The 16,010-nt window shown below is 42.6% G+C and overlaps 1 protein-coding gene across 6 annotated transcripts in view; it reads left to right on the forward strand.

Moving 5' to 3' along the window:
* The window catches only part of OPHN1 (oligophrenin 1), a 123,662-nt gene that overhangs the window by 6,305 nt on the left and 101,347 nt on the right, over nucleotides 1-16,010 (forward strand). The window contains exon 2 of one of the 6 annotated variants that reach the window (XM_084639558.1): nucleotides 14,305-14,372. The exons of the other annotated variants lie outside the window; for them this stretch is intronic. The gene's annotated coding sequence lies outside the window, so the exon portion shown is untranslated. The remainder of the gene's footprint in view (nucleotides 1-14,304; nucleotides 14,373-16,010) is intronic. 6 annotated transcript variants of the gene reach the window in all.

A 16,010-nucleotide genomic window follows, 5' to 3' on the forward strand; every position in this document is an offset into this window, starting at 1 on the left:
TAGCATATCTGACATGTAAATACCTTGCGATGCCGGCTACAAAAGTGCCATGTGGATGCCTGTTCTCACTTTCAGGTGACATTATAAATAAGAAGCGGGCAGCATTAGCTCCTGTAAATGTAAACAAACTTGTTTGTCTTAGCGATTGGCTGAACAAGAAGTAGTACTGAGTGGACTTGTAGGCTCTAAAGTTTTACATAGTTTTGTTTTTGAGTGCAGTTATTTAACAACAAAAAAATCAACATTTGTAAGTTGCACTTTCACAATAGAGATTTCACTACAGTACTTGTATGAGGTGAACTGAAAAATACTATTTCTTTTATCATTTTTACAGTTCAAATATTTGTAATCAAAATAATATCAAGTAAGCACTGTACACTTTGTATTCTGTGTTGTAATTGAAATGAATCTATTTGAAAATGTAGAAAAACACTCAAAAATATGTAATAAATTTCAATTGGTATTCTGTTGTTTAGCAGTGCAATTAAAGCTGCGATTAATCGCAATTAATTTTTTGAGTTAATTGCGTGAATTAACTGTGATTAATCAACAGCCCTAATTTGTACCTTTGAAAATCTGCCCTGATATGGTTAGGTGCCTTTTGTAAGTGGTTTGGAGACACTTTTATGAGGAATACAAATGAAGAGACTAAAATATTTAAGAATGTGGACCAATACATAATGATGTACTACTATCCATTGCTAAGCTGCATGTCTGAGGTAATTTAGTGGATAAATTTTAGTACACCCTTTAAAAAATTGTTGAAATGCATCACATTGTAGGTTTCCTGTATTAAATGCTGTAATGTAGTTTCAGGAGGTGGATATTTTTCTGAGGTAGAGTGGGTTGCTGGCTTACTTGTGGGGGGAAAAAATGCACTTTTTTTCATCCCATCTTTAAGCCTATTTCCCAAGTCAGCTGAGAGACAAGCACTAAACTCTGAGGGGCCTGAAAGGAACTCTTTTTTTTGTCATCAGATTGGCAGTGCTTCACCGTCAATAATGTTCATTTGTTTTACTTGCTCTAATGAATGTATTCTCAAAGCAGCCTTGTTAATTATTTTCTATGTGTTCGCGTGAGTCTTTCCCCTCAACCCATGATAGAGTAGTCTCAATTTCCAGACCACATTATACCCTTTCCTGTTAGAATCTCTAAAGTATGTGCAGATTTCAACGCAGTCTATTTCCTTAAATTAATTCTTTGTGTGTGCGTGCGCATGCACCCTGGATTTTCCCTGAGAAAAAAGTAGAGGGTCAGGAGGGAGGAAATCTAAGTAAGATTCCACGCATAGTGTCTCTCAGATGGTTTGCAAGGAGTGGGGAGGAGAGACCTGGTCCACCCTCCCCACCCCAAAATGACCGGACTTGGGGGATCTGCCAGAGGTTAGAATTATCCCCTTGGATGTTCTGTATATTGACACTAGCTCAGTAGCATCACCCTGGCCCACTCCCATCAGCTCAGCTTGGACTGAGCTGAGCTGAGAGTACTTCTTCTGACTGCTGTTCCTGAACTGCCTACCGAAAGGGTGAGGGTGTGGGAGAATCCACAGAGTGGAGGGCTTTGGCAGAAAAGTTCAGACAACTTCAGATTGTATTAATTTTTATACTGATTGTTCATTGGATCATGGGCCAGAAAGGTGCTGTGATGGTGATAGGACGGTGGAGGGGAAGAGAAGAAAGACATGCCTATCCGTTTGGGCTTGCTTTGTCCTGCAGGTTGCAAAACCCCATCCCCTCGGAGCCACAGTGAAGGAGCATCTGGATCAGAACACCAGGGTAGGGAATGTGCCATGGAGGTGACACTTTGACAGAGGGAACTCCTCACTCCGAGATTTTCTTCCATGTATGGATCCATGGGGGTCAGATCTGGTCTGGAATATTTATTCAGAGATAGGTAGGTCATTAAAAGCTATGTAGGGTGGGCTCTCTAAGTCAGACCTGAAAGTAACAAAGCAGGGATATGAATGTAGGTTTGAGCATCCTTAATTTTTATAATGAGAAGCAGAGCTCCCTTTCCCTTCTCTCTATGCATCTGTTTCTCCAGTCTACCCCTCAAGAGAGACTCTGCAAACTTAAAAGAGTCTGGAATGACAAACGCTTTTCCAGGCTATCAAAGCTCCTCCCTTTTTTCACACCCCTTTCAGGGGGATGCAGAAGAGAATTTAAAATCCAGCACTGTTGAGTTTTGGCCAGCACTACAGACCTCTGCATAGGCAAGACATTGGCCATCTCTTGCTAAATTTGAATGTGAGAATGCTGATCCAATGGAGTATTTCCCCAGTTAAAGAAAAGGGGGTAGAGTGAGAAGAGACTCCCATGTAAATTGCACATTTGCTTTGATGACTTTGTAGCTAATGTTACTAGTTATGAATTGAATGATAATAAAAAAGGCTGGTACTGATAGTGTGGCTGTGAGCTCTCTGCGGAGCTGGATTGCTTGGGGATTAGAAAGAGAGTTATTTCTCACTTATTTCAAATACCTCAACTTGGAAAAAATAAAACATTTATGTTATATAGCAATTTGTACCAAGAAATAAATGTTGGTCCCTTTTCTGTGCTACAGAAGGAAAAGCTGACAGGGACTTCGTCTGTGGTCTTGAGACAATCACTCTATGACTCAGCTTCTTCATCTGTAAAACACAGATAATGCTTCACTCCTTTTTTTTTTTTTTTTTTTTTTTAAAGCACTATGAGATCTTTGGATGCAAAGTAATACATGGGACTGCTTTTATGGGATGCAGAATGCGTTCAACTCCCGTTAACTGTTACAAAGACATGTGATTGTCAAATCATGTCAGTTTAAAACAGGAAAGAATGCTAAAAATAGTGTTGGATACCACACTTGCCCCTGAGACCTGCTAAAAGTTTTTGTAGTTTTACAACCACATTTTTCTCTCTTTGTCTATTATTTTTCTCTCTTCTGCTGCTGTGTGAAAAACCCACACAAACTGATATACAGGATTCACTGTGAAACTGACTAGACCCAAAGTGCTGTCATATGCTAACTCTAAACTAACTGAAAACAGAGAAAAAATGGTTTTTCTCTAATCTGGTTCAGTTATAATAATCTCGGGTGTAAAGTGCAACTGAAGTAGAGAACACGTTTCTGTCTCGATAATGTTTGTTGTTGTTGGCTATATCCCTTTTAAATTAGAGCTGAGAGCAATCAGCACCACTGGAAGCATCAGATTTTTATTTTTAGCCTGGTATGTGTTTTAGTGATGTCAATATAACATTCATGGTACAACATACACGCAATACTGTTGATCAGAGAGAGAAGAAGTAACTTAGGTTATTTCCTTTCCTCTTCCAAACCCCTGTCCTCTCTTTCCAAGACCATGGCCTAGATGTTCTACCAGTGGTGCTACAGAGCCATATGGCTAGCATTATCATTTCCTGTGCAATTGTCCTTTCTCCCTTTAAAGCAGAAATGCTCCAGAGCTTGACTTTTTCTCTTTTATTATATGTGCCTGCCCTCCTTCTCTTCTGTGCAGGTACAGAGAGAGCTACAAAATCATTGGGAAACTAGCTGAAATTCCTGCTCTTCATATTATCATGGGCATCATTCTTGCTTGCACCTCACAAGATGGAGACTCTCTTTCTATGGCAGCATGGGGCTTTGCACACACAAACTAAGCTGTGGCAGCCAGTTCTATTCACAGGAATCCTGTACTAAAACAAACAATGAAGAGATTTTTCATAAATGACAAAAAAGCTCAGAAATCTGGAGAACTCCTCTTAGCAAGAGGTTTTAGATTAAGGCTTTCAGGAAATCAATGGACCATTTCTGTGCCTCAGAGTCTCATTGTGGAGTAAATCATTCAATGGAAAAGCTGGGACAGATGATTAAAATAATATGCATCCACTGATTGAACTCTACTGTGGTAATTAACAGAGAGCTGATCACAGTCATGGCTAAATGCTCAGAGCAGGCAGGTGAAAAAAACAATTAGTGTAATGTAGTGTTGCTCCTTAATACAAATTCTCCCAACACTAGAACTTCCTTCTGTTACAGAACTGCTCTAGCAGGGGAGTATTTGTAGTTGTTTTCCAGACAGGGTGAACTTCCTATTCTTCATCTTCAGGATGTGACAGGGACTCTGCCAAAGTCCACATCTTGAAATGGCTTCTTCGCAAGTCCACCTCCAGCCCTTCCATTTAAGCAGTGATGCAGGTCTTGTTATTCCGTTTACTTCCTTTTTGCAATTCCATCTCTGTGCATCTTACAACACTGTCCCGGGCATGTGAAATGCCCTGCCAAGTCACCAAGCCACACTTACACTAACCCTCATATTGTCTTCCTCATTCTCCTTCTCTCCCCACCCACTGCTACATATATACACTCTTCCCGCCCCATTCTTCTTTCTTACTTTCTGAACTTTTAAAACTCCATTTAAATATCTTGCTGAATTGAAAGAATGAACACACTGGGCTAATTTAAAAAAAAAAACAAAAAACTCCCAGCCTCATGTTATGCTTGCAATCAATTGCAGGAACAGTGAAGCCAACACAAATTAACATGGGACACAAATTTCTGAATTTAAAGACATCTAACTGCCTAACTGTGCCTGTAGATCCAGCATATCATTCATGCCTTTAGGACAGGTACAAATTTAGAGGTCGGATCAAGTTTTCTGGGAAAACTTGGCTCCTAGGGTAGTCATCATTTTTTGTTATGATTAGCAAAAAAAAAAAAAAAAAAGATATTATTCGAATCCATCCGTACACTAAAACTAAAAGTTAATTTTTTTGCTTAAGGTTCAACACAGCTGTTGTCCTGTGCTCTTCTTCTCCTACATCCTGTGCGCCTGCATCTAGGTGTCTCTGGCCTCTCCCTTTGTCACTTCCAATACCTTTTGGTTGGAAAAGCCTGCTGGTTAATGTGTGCTAAGTTTCCTCCTGCAGAAAAGTCTCCAAACTCGCCTATCCATGAAACATTCAAACTATAACAACTATATGGACCTTGTTCTGTGTTGCTCCCACCTGTGACTTTACTGTAAGCTCTTCAGGACAGAGTTGTGATGGTCTCTTGTCTCAGCTCATCTGCTGTACAGCAGCACCACACTCACTTATCTATCTTTGCTGTTACCACAAGATAGCACCAGTCCCTGTGATAGCTCAATGCTAGAACATTTTATCAATTCCTTTCTGAATTCTTCAGCTTGCTCTGACGCCCCAGCATCAGGTTTTTCTCAGTGCAGGCTGGGTGGTCTTACCACCCCTTCCTTACACCAGTGGTGGTTCTGGCGCATTTGTTGAAAGTCATTGTAGTCCCATTGACTTTGATGGGGCTTCACCAGCAGAGAATCTGGACCAGTGTACATACATCACTAAGATTCATATGCTTCTGGGGTGACCTGGGTACAGCACTATGTGAAGGGCCCTACCAAATTCACGGCCATGAAAAGCGCATCATGGACCATGAAATCTGGTCTTTTGTGCGCTTTTACCCTATACCATACAGCTTTCAGGAGGAAGACCAGCATTTCTCAAATTGGGGGTCGTGACCCAAAAGGAAGTTGCAGGGGGGTGGCACGGTTATTCTAGGGGCATTGCGGTATTGCCACCCTTACTTCTGCGCCGCCTTCAGAGCTGGGCGGCTGGAGAGGGGTGGCTGTTGGTGGCTGGGTGCCCAGCTGTGAAGGCAGGGCCACACCAGCAGCAGCACAGAAGGGTGGCGATACCATACCGTACTTACGTCTACAGTGCTGCTGCTGGAGGCGGCTCTGCCTTCAGAGCTGCGCTTCCAGCCAGCAGCCGCCGCTCTCCAGCTGCCCAGCTCTGCAGGCAGCACCGCCTCCTAGCAACAGTGCAGAAGTAAGATTAGCAGTACCGCACCCCTCCTACAATAACCTTGTGACCCCCCCCCACAACTCCTTTTTGGGTCTGGATCCCTACATTTACAACACTGTGAAATTTCAGAGTTAGATAGCTGAAATCATGAAATTTATGACTGTGAAATTGACCAAAATGGAGTGAGAATTTGGTAGGGCCCTAACTATGTGCAATGGTAGGAGACATCAGGATGACTCATGAAATTGAGTGATCTGTACATCAAACATGTCTTAACACTTAAGGTCTGATGATACAATAGCCTTTTTGGCAGCATTAGATAAATGTAAGAGCCTTGCCAGGTTTGAAGTAGGTAATATATTTTGATGCAGCACGTCAGGAAGTCAGATGTGCAGTAGTATATTAATGGCCACTTTTAGGTGTCCAAGTCCAACATCTGGATGCTACTGGGATCTTCAAAATCCTGGCTCAGATGCCGCCTAGCCCTGGAGGTGCCTAAAATCCTTAGGTGCCTGAGTTCCTGCAAGTAAGCATATGCACAGCCACCTCTGTCTAGGTGCCTGGGCACCTATCTCACACCTAAACCTCAGCAGGATCTTCCGACTAGGTGTTCCCCTGCCTATCCGAACTGTGGGACCAGTTTTGGTAGGTGTTTTCAGAACATGCCTAAACCCACACAAAACGGCCGGGGTTGGGGGAGCCGGAGGAGGCCTCCCTTATAACCTTTAGCCCAGGGACTAGGGCACTCACTTGGAGACCTGGGTTTAATTCCCTGCCTCTGCCTGATATGGAGCAGGGATTTGAACGTGAGTTTCCCAGCTCTCAGGTGAGTACCACTGGACATTCTCTTTTTTTCTCTCTCACCCAAGGTATATTTAATTCTTTGCACACAGTCAAATAACTTCAACAGGAGAGCTTGAGATTCCCACAACAGAATATCCCGTAATCCAGAATACCTCTGCCCTGACACACACATACATGTTTCTTGCAAAATACAGTGTAGGCAGTCAGCTCCAGGGCCAGGTTCATGGCTGAGAATCCCAAGCCACATTGGGGCCACATTCTTTAGGTGCCTAATTCCCTGAGAGGGGCAGGGTTTAGACCACAGCCCTCTCCTTGGCATTTCCTATTGGCTAGCCTAGGTGGTTCCTTGCTCGGCATGCTGGCTTTTGTGGATCCCATTCTTAAGCACCTAACTCTCGCCCTGCATTTTACAGAGAGCCTACCAACCTAATTTGGGGCTGCAGATACCACTGGGTGGCAAGGCGCCTAAAAGTTAGGCATAGCAACACCTAGATCCCTTTGTGGATCTGGCGCTATAAGAACAGCTGTATTTTTAGCACTGACTTTGTACTGTTTTGCCCTCCATGTGGTTAATTGTATTGGTTTTGGAATCTGTCCCATTATTTTGTTGAATGATGTTTAGTATAGAGAGTAATGTAACATTCTGGCCATAGACCTTATGTTCTCTTCTAATCTCTGCTCTTCTCTCACAATCTAATATAAAATGGGGTTTGATTGCTAAGTTGTGTGTGTGTGTGTGCGTGAGAGAGAGTTTGCATGTGTGCTAAACCTTACTCTTGAAATGAAATTTTGTATGTAATTTTGTACATCACTTTTTTATTTCTCAATTTGCCTACACATAATAACCTGTTCAGTTTCCAATTCTCTCTGCAGCACAAGGGTAAAATCCCTACTGGGGTGGGGGCATGACTAGTGATGAGAAAAATGCAATGAGCCAAACAGCTCATTTTGGGGAGAGCAGGTTTAGCATCTGTGATGGGTGCCCTTGGAGGTATTAGTCTCTCACAGGTCAGGAGGTCCTGTACTGAAAGAGACCTGCTGATCCTGTGCTTGAGTTGGCAGGTAGCAATGTATCGTGCATCCCTGATTCCTTTTGTCAGCAGTTCCTCTTAGCAGAATATTCAGGCCTCTTCTCTGCCTACAATGCACATGTTTACAGGGCAGATCCTGCGTATCCACCCTGAACTGGGTGTAGAGCTCACAATAAAGAATGAACTGGTGTAGTGCTGGTGCATGGAAGTGTGGGGGAGTGGATGTTGAGGATCCCATTCAATGGTCTGCAGGGCCTGTGTATCACAGATCTGCTCTCCATGAGCTATCCTAATTTACTGACCCAGAAGATGATGGTTTTGGGACTGGAGGATCTGGTACTATAGGGCTGCAGTGGCCTGCAGGGCTGAAGGCATAGCAGCCCTGGGCTGTTACTTCATTGAAGCAGCAGTAGCAGTCATGGAGCGGCCTGAGGGGAAAATTCTGTTCTCTCTAACTACTGCAGAAGCCCCGTGTGCCAAGCCATTTTACAGAGGCTTGGCATGTAGGGATGCAGACTTGGCCTATAACATTAAGTTGTATCTCTCTAAGGGATTTGTGGCTGTTACTGAGTGCATAAACCACATAGTATTTTTGCAGTAATGCATCCAGCATTTAAACAGAACAGAACATTATTATGAAGATGGGAAGGGGTGTCTTCTATCACATACACCCTCTCCCTGCCACTGCAGTAAAGACTGAAAAATCTTCCCACAGATATAAGCTCTGCACACATAAAAGACTTGGCATGGAGTCACTTGCATTAAGTTATCCCATCCTACAAAGAGAGCTACAGTTCAGAGCCAGCATATGATACATTAATGAAGAAGTTTATGGAAAGCCTCCCTGCAGATACACAGAAAAGACATTTCTGTCTCCTGAAAAGCCACACATTTAATTTCCCTGTACGCTTAAAAGGAATCCTGAAAAAAGTATACACAGCTCCTCTGATACTCCCAGTCCAAACAAATGTGAAAGGACTAACTTTGCATCCAGTGTCCGTAATACAGCTGCTATTATATCGATCTGGCTTTTTAAAAAAAACATTCCTTTTCTTTCTGTTTCCTTCTCTGCCCCTGTACACTCCATAATCTCTGCACTTTATCAGTCATGTGTCTCAGCTGGTGTCAGTGAATGACTTGGAGTCACATCCTGCTTTCATTTAAGACAATAACAAAACTCTTATTGGCTTTAATGGGCGCGGGATCAGGTCCCTGACTAATAATACAGCTGTTAAAACAAATGATTAGTAACTGGTCTGCATGGCCTTGTTTTCCTTGGTAATCCTGCCTTTTCTGTCCAGAGTGTGTCTGAAGACTCTGAATTTCTCATTATATCAGTGGGTGACAGTCCCACTGTAAAATTTGCATGTATCAGATTAAAATAAACTATTGTTTATTATTTTTTCAAAATATTATTATTACTGTAGCATTAGGAGCCATAATTAGGTTACAAATCCAGAAGAAAGACAGTTTGAACAATCCTGCCCATAAGAGGTATTGTAAGCGGTCAGTCCAGCATCTTTGTACATGGTGAATCTAACACCTCCATCCCTTCATTAAGCTTTTCACTTACGGGACTCCTGGACAGGTTTATAAGGAGAAGCAAAACATGACTCCTCCTTCACTTTATTTTATCCTTTTTCTCCCTACTGCTTTTCCCTTCCCTCTCTTCTATTTATTTTCTTAAGCATTACTAAAAAACCTCCCAACTCCTTAACTACCAACATAATTTGCTTTGGGTATTAGACTGGCCCTGAGCTGGGGACAAATAAAAGATTGTCTTGCCTTTAGGGGAGGGCAAACAGTTCAGCAAGGTGTTACCCGCCCTTTGGCAAGATCACCACCTTGCATCTGTCACCTACTTCCTGTTCTCCCACTGACCCCACCCTAACCAAATTAGGTTTTAATGCTGGTAAGGAGCACATATCAATTTACATCTCTTCACTGATGTACATACACCACTCTGGAACCCTCCCCCAGAGTTTATGGGGGACACTTTCAAAGGCACGAATGGCAGCCATTTCCCCTTAATTCTTTTGCTACAATTTAGTAAGGCATTGTTGCTCAGACCACCTCTACAGCTGCAGAACCACAATCCTAACATTCAGGATGCAATGCACCATATGCTGATTCAGTTAGGAACCCGTCCTTTGCAAGAAAGAGAAAGAAGCCCTCAGTGATAGACTGCTTGTTAAAGTCTTGCAGAGGCCTGTGGGGCTCTGATACTGCTCTACAGGGATAAAGCTTGTGGTTTGTGGCACCCTCCACTGCCCCGGGATGCTAACTCATGGCCTTGTGACAATGGACTAATCCTATAAAAATACTGCAGTATTGGTGCCAAACCCTAAAACGTACAGTAGTGATTCTGCATTGTGTGGGGCCATTGCTGTACTATATTTGTATAAGGTATTCCCACATTTCTTTTGTTTCAGAAAGGTGCTGTGGTTTCCCGTATGGTTTCTTGTGCTTTTCCAGGAGCAGTCTGGAATTCAGATTCAACATCCCAAAGCTCTGAAGTAGTATTTGAGTTTCAGAAAACAAATACTGTGTGTGAATGTGTGGATTTCAGATAAGGCGCCAATTAGGTCTATTCTCCTTGTTGGGCGTTTGAGTTCTAGTGGATCGTATGCAGGACACGTAAGAAGAAGCCACCAACCAGCTTTGAGCCAGTGAGTGCCTCAGGCAGTGGGTGGGCAAGTTTGTTTTCAAAAGCTGTTGGCCACAATAACTCTTTGATGCAGATACAGAGACTCCAAGGCCCCAGGTTGTTCCAGATCTGAAACAGATGTGCCTCAAAAAAAGTGTGGTGTTCAGATCTAGACAAGAGAGACTGGAAACAGTCATAAAATGCAGACACAATATTTTATATTCCAGTTTTAAGGCTGTACTTCTCTCTAATACGTGCTTATTAGACTGAGCTTCTCACCAGATAAGATTCACTCCTTCAGCACCTAGTCACTGTAGTGCTTGACCTACCTTGTGGCTAGAGTTAAAGGCTCATTATTGTTCAGGCAAGTATTAGGTCAGCTTCCAAGGCAAGTGTCTGAGGTCATGGATTCCTGCATAAATTACATCCTACTAGAGTCTCCTGACTTCGGGAATGCTGAAGTATTTGTGCCCCCTCTCTCTCTGTTGCTCACATTCACGGAAGTCTCAGGAATTGTCCACTATTTAGTGGTGACCCCTAACCAGATAGAATTGTGGGAATTGTAGCCTCCTTCTAGGGAGCTGTTGGTTTCACTGAATACACTGTGCTGTAGCTTACATCCTTGCTGTCTCCACAACCTGAACAAACACCCCTTGGCACCCCTTAATATGAAGAAAGCTCTGAAAACTCGTTTTCCCATCTCATCACAAAGACCCAGGTCGGGTGTTTTAAATTATGTTTGTTCGTTTCATGATACTCCTTTGTCATGGACATCAGAGATGCCTGCAGTAGAATTCAATATAATAGTAATACTTTGCACTTATGTAGTGCCTTCCATCCAAGGAACTGAACACACTTTACAAACGTTGCCATGAGGTAGGATAGTAATATTATACCCATTTTATAGAAGAGGAAACTGAGGCAAAGAGTGGCGAAGAGATAGCAAACTCATATCCTATGAAAGTCAATATGAATTGTGGGAACTCCGCATCCTTCAGGACAGGGGCCCTACATCGTTTGCCCAAAGTCATGCAGGAAGTTCTTGACAGACTCAGGAATAGAATGGATACCATCTGACTCTCTGTCCTGTACCTTCACACACTCCTTCCTTTCGCATCTTCTGTCACCTTTACCGGCATCCCATCCATAACAAGTTATCTGTATCTCTGTGGGCTTTGTAGTTATTGTGTTGCTGGCTGATGGGTAAACTAGGGAGTTAAATCCATCAGAGCTAGCTTAGGACTGCAGGAACCAAAAGTGCTATGGGCCATAAAGAGCTCCTGTAGTCTATACTCAGACACAGACTGGGTGGTCAAACTGTCAGAGAGGCAGAAGCTTTAGGGTACAACCTGTTTCACTCATCCTGAATATGAAGAGGTGCTTGGGTCAAGTGGGACCCACTTAAACTGGCAAAGAAAGGCTAAGTTAGGTAAGACTCTGTCTGTAGGTTTGTTGTTTTAACCCTTTTTTCTCTGTTTGTTCTGTTCCTTTGGGCAAATAAAACTATTCGGAAGAAGCTATCCTGAGTCACTACAATTTCATACTGGTCACAATTCCTGGAGAGAATGGAGGGAAGTCTGTAACAGGGTCTAAATCCATTTGGGCCTGCCAAGGTAATGGGGTTGGTAAATGGGGTGCTGTAGCCTAGTCAGTCAAGTCTAAAAGTGGGCTTTTAGATTCTAAAAGTGGGCTTCCAGGATTTTGTTCTGAGAGGCATGCCAGTGTAGACCTGTCACTTGGAAAGGGTGCCCTCAGAGAGACAGAGGGAGAAGGCAAAGATACAGCTCATCCCTGAACCATAATACCATCTGTTTCAGAATCCAGTGGAAAACATTATTGACATTTTTCATTTACCAAAAATCTGCAGACTGTAGTTTTGACAAACTAAAAATTTCTGTAACCATTTAGACAACATTTTGATCATTACAGGAAAACAAATTATAACATTTCTAGAAAAAAATTGAAAAGATCAGTTTCAAAACCTTTGAATTTCTTTATGAAATTAATTTTCCATTTTTCAACCAGTTCCAGTTCAAATTATTTTTGCTCTCTGTGCATTGATAAGATGTTCCAAACTTATCGAGTAGCAAGAGCTTTCTGAAAATTCAGAGCTTAATTTTGGTGAGGGTGGGTGTTTCTGACTTGAGTATCTTGTACAACCCTCATTTCTTTATCAGATTGGACCCTTGTTAGATAAACTATAATTCTCCACAGAGTGCTGATTTTGCTTTCTTGATATGTCCAAGATCTTCATTGTAATTGAGAAGTGTCTTTTGAGTCACCAGATTCTCCTGGAGGTAAATGTGAGTTAAGGATCAGATGTTTTCATGTAAAAATAGAAGTCAGACCATTAATCAACCTAGGCTTTGTCGGCAGTGTTACTTTTTCAAAGCAGGTTTCTGTTCCAGCAGGCAAGATTGATTATCAATTATTGAGGCTCATTTTTTTAAAAAAAGTGGATAATTTTATTGCTTAATTAATTTTGCAGCTGTGAAAACTATTAATGATGAAAGTATTGGCTGTTGCCAATGTGGGCACTAGTACTGAATCAATAAGCATAGCCAGTATTTTGATCCAGAGTATTAGGTATAGCGTAGATGCCTGGAAATCTTGAAAAATGGAGACCACTGTTGATGCTTTCAAGAAATTCTCAAGTGCCATTGAAATTCTCAAATGCCATTGAAATACCCCCTGAAAGGAAAATTGCTTTTCTTTATAGCCGGGTAATAAACTATAGCCAAGGGTTATTAATATACATATGGGTAGAGCTGTTTTAATTTGGCTATTAGAAATAAACTGACGCTCTCATTCCTCTCAAATCCTGTTCTACAAAGACTTGGAATCTGGATTTAAATCTTTTGGCAGCTGTCTGCCTCCACTGTGCTGCCTTTGTGTTTTGTTAAACTCCTAATTGTGGTGGTTTATATGCACGCTCTTCCTCCCCTTCCCTACCTAAAATAATTGGGGGGGCTTAAAAAGTGTTGAATAGCCATGATCCTATACAGAACAGAAATGAGACCTCCAGAGTAAGCAACTTTCCCTCCTGTGATCTCGGTTTTAACCTATGTTTTCTAACTCCCTCATCCACACTTCCTAATGCAACTATCGCTGTGGAATCAGCACTTTAAACGAACTGCTGTTGGGGAACATCTGGCCACAGCCTCTAATTCCTCTTTCTTGTAATGTCTCCGCTGCAAGATCTGTAGCCAAACTTAGACCTGGTCTATGCTAAAAACTTAAAGGGAAGTCAACCCAGCTACATCACTCGGCTCTGAAAAATCCATGCCCCTGAGTGACGTAGTTAAGCCCCAGTGTAGACAAGGCGAGGTTAATGGAAGAATTCTTCTGTCGACCTAGCTACTGCGTCTTGGGGAGGTGGGTTAACTACAGCAGCAGGAGAACTCCTCCTGTCACAGCTGTGCCGCTGTAGCAGTTTAAGCATAGGTGTAGTTTTAGATGCTGTAACATTGGGCTGTGTTCATTATGGTGCTTAGCAACCGTTTTCTGATGTCAGTGGTGTGTAGTGGCTTCTGTTGCCTTCTGTCATGGGTTGCTGTCTAGATGGAGAAAAAGGTAGTCTCTGTTGTGAGCCTCAGTTTTAATTCTCAATCCTCCTGGGTAAAGAGAGGTTGACTTATTTACTGGATTAAATATATAATATCAGACGTGGATTTGGGAGCTCCTTGGTTCTCATTATGGTTCCATCACTGACTCACTTGTTTAGACTTGGACTAATCAATTAGGAAATTAATTTTCAAACATGTCCCATTATTTCTGGGAAATGACATGGTTTGCTGATTGGCCTGTTGCTTCACGATGCTCGTTTAGCAGCACCATGAGTGCAAAAATGAGAGGGTGTCATGGAGTTAATACATGGTTCCTGGGAAGGGGCACAGATGGATGCTCCCTTACGATTAATTCCGTTGAGACACAACCAGGGGCCGGCAGAGGTTCTGACTGTGCTGAGGCCAGCAGTTGCCTGAGTTCTAAAACTTGGCTCCTACTCTGCAGATTTTTTTTTTTTTTGCAGGAAAGATACAAGACTTGGCTGTGTTCCTTTCCAATGCTGAGCTGCTTTGGATCGCTCATAAATTGCTTGTAAGTTTTCCCCTAGTATCATGTGTGACTAATCTGGCTTCCTGCCTGGGCTTCTCTGTGGTGCTATCGAAAGGAAATTCTGAAATCACTGCATGTCAGGCAGCCACGCAGAGGAATCAGTGTTGCTCTCTCTGTGTATGCTTGGGAGGCAAAGGAGCAGCTGCTCTGCAAAACACCCTTGGACATCCCATGTGTTATCTTTGCCTTAGGTGATTTATTTGACTCATTAAATGCTAAAAAGAGATGTGCCTTTCATTATCTGCACACCCATTGGAGCCCTCTGCAGGGATTGCTGATGCTCTGCTCTGGATAGGAGTCTGTTTTCCATTTGTTTTCCACTGTATTATTAATGTTGTTTATGTAGCAGGGAGTTCCAGTCCTTGGAATGCACCCTCCCTGTAACCACTTACTTCAAATTAATCATATCAAAAGCTTTCTTCCCTCCCCTAAAGACGGAAAATCTGCGGCTGGTCTGAGGTGGGATGTAAGACTTCGTGACTCTGTCATTCGGGGCCTGAAAGTTTCTTCTCATCCCCTCTCCTCATTTCATGGCAGACCTTTTTTGCGCCCACCAGGATAAGCTGATCAGCTCCTCACACACTTATCGCCCTTACATCCTCCTACTTGGGTTGGCAATAGTAATAGTCCATGGATTAGCTGACAAGGAACACTGAACAGCACATGCCAGTGCGTGGGTACATAATATAGCTTTGTGAGAATCTTTGATTCAGATAATTTCCATGGTGGCATCAGTTCTCCAAGCAGGAGATGCTCCACTTCCAAAGCACACACAAATTCTGCTTTTGGGATGAATGAAGACTGCTTCCCACTAGAGAACAGGAATGTCCTCAGCATGATAGTCCAAGGCAAGCCAGACTCATCCACCTGCCAATGCACCCTAATCGCCTCTGTCGGGTTGCTTGTTTTAATTAGAACACAGGTCACCAAAGCTAGTATTTTCCTTCAGTGGAAATTGCTGACCTGGCATACCGATTATATTTTGCAGTGTTGTTATAAGCTGCCACAAGAATAGACTGAATGGAATCCTTTGATTGTAAGGCTGAACGAAACAAGGGAATCCAACTGCTGCTGTAGGTATGCAGCCATTCTAGGAACCCCCGCTAAATATGCCTGGAATTCAGAGACAGCCTTAGAGCAAGGGTGCTGGCCCCTATCTTCATCTCACACGCACACGCTCGCAGATTAATAATACTGTGAAGTATTCCTTTCACTTGAGTATCTTGAAATACTCTACAAACATTATTTAGGCTTTGCAGCACACCTGTGAACTGAGCAATATTTTTTTTATCATTTGAAAGAGGGTTAAAGTCTGGTAGAGGGACATTTATCTGAGCCTTGCACAAGGTTGTTCAGTGAGTCAGTGGCTGAGTCAGGAATCAAATCCTGAGTCTGGCCCTTTGCTCTAACCAATGGACTGTGCTCCCTCAGAATAGCAAAATGTCCTATATATATATATAATGGCTACATATCATGAGGCGCGTTGCACCATTTGATGCACTACGTGGTCACTAGACTTGTGCCAAATAGCATGCCAAGAAGTGTATCACCTTTTTGGTTGCCTTTAAGTGCTGAATTCACATGGAGCGAGGCAAATTCCAAGTGAGAAGACCTCAGTAC

Source organism: Lepidochelys olivacea, assembly GCF_965140295.1.
Source record: "Lepidochelys olivacea isolate rLepOli2 genome assembly, chromosome: 9".
NCBI classification, from domain to species: domain Eukaryota; kingdom Metazoa; phylum Chordata; order Testudines; family Cheloniidae; genus Lepidochelys; species Lepidochelys olivacea.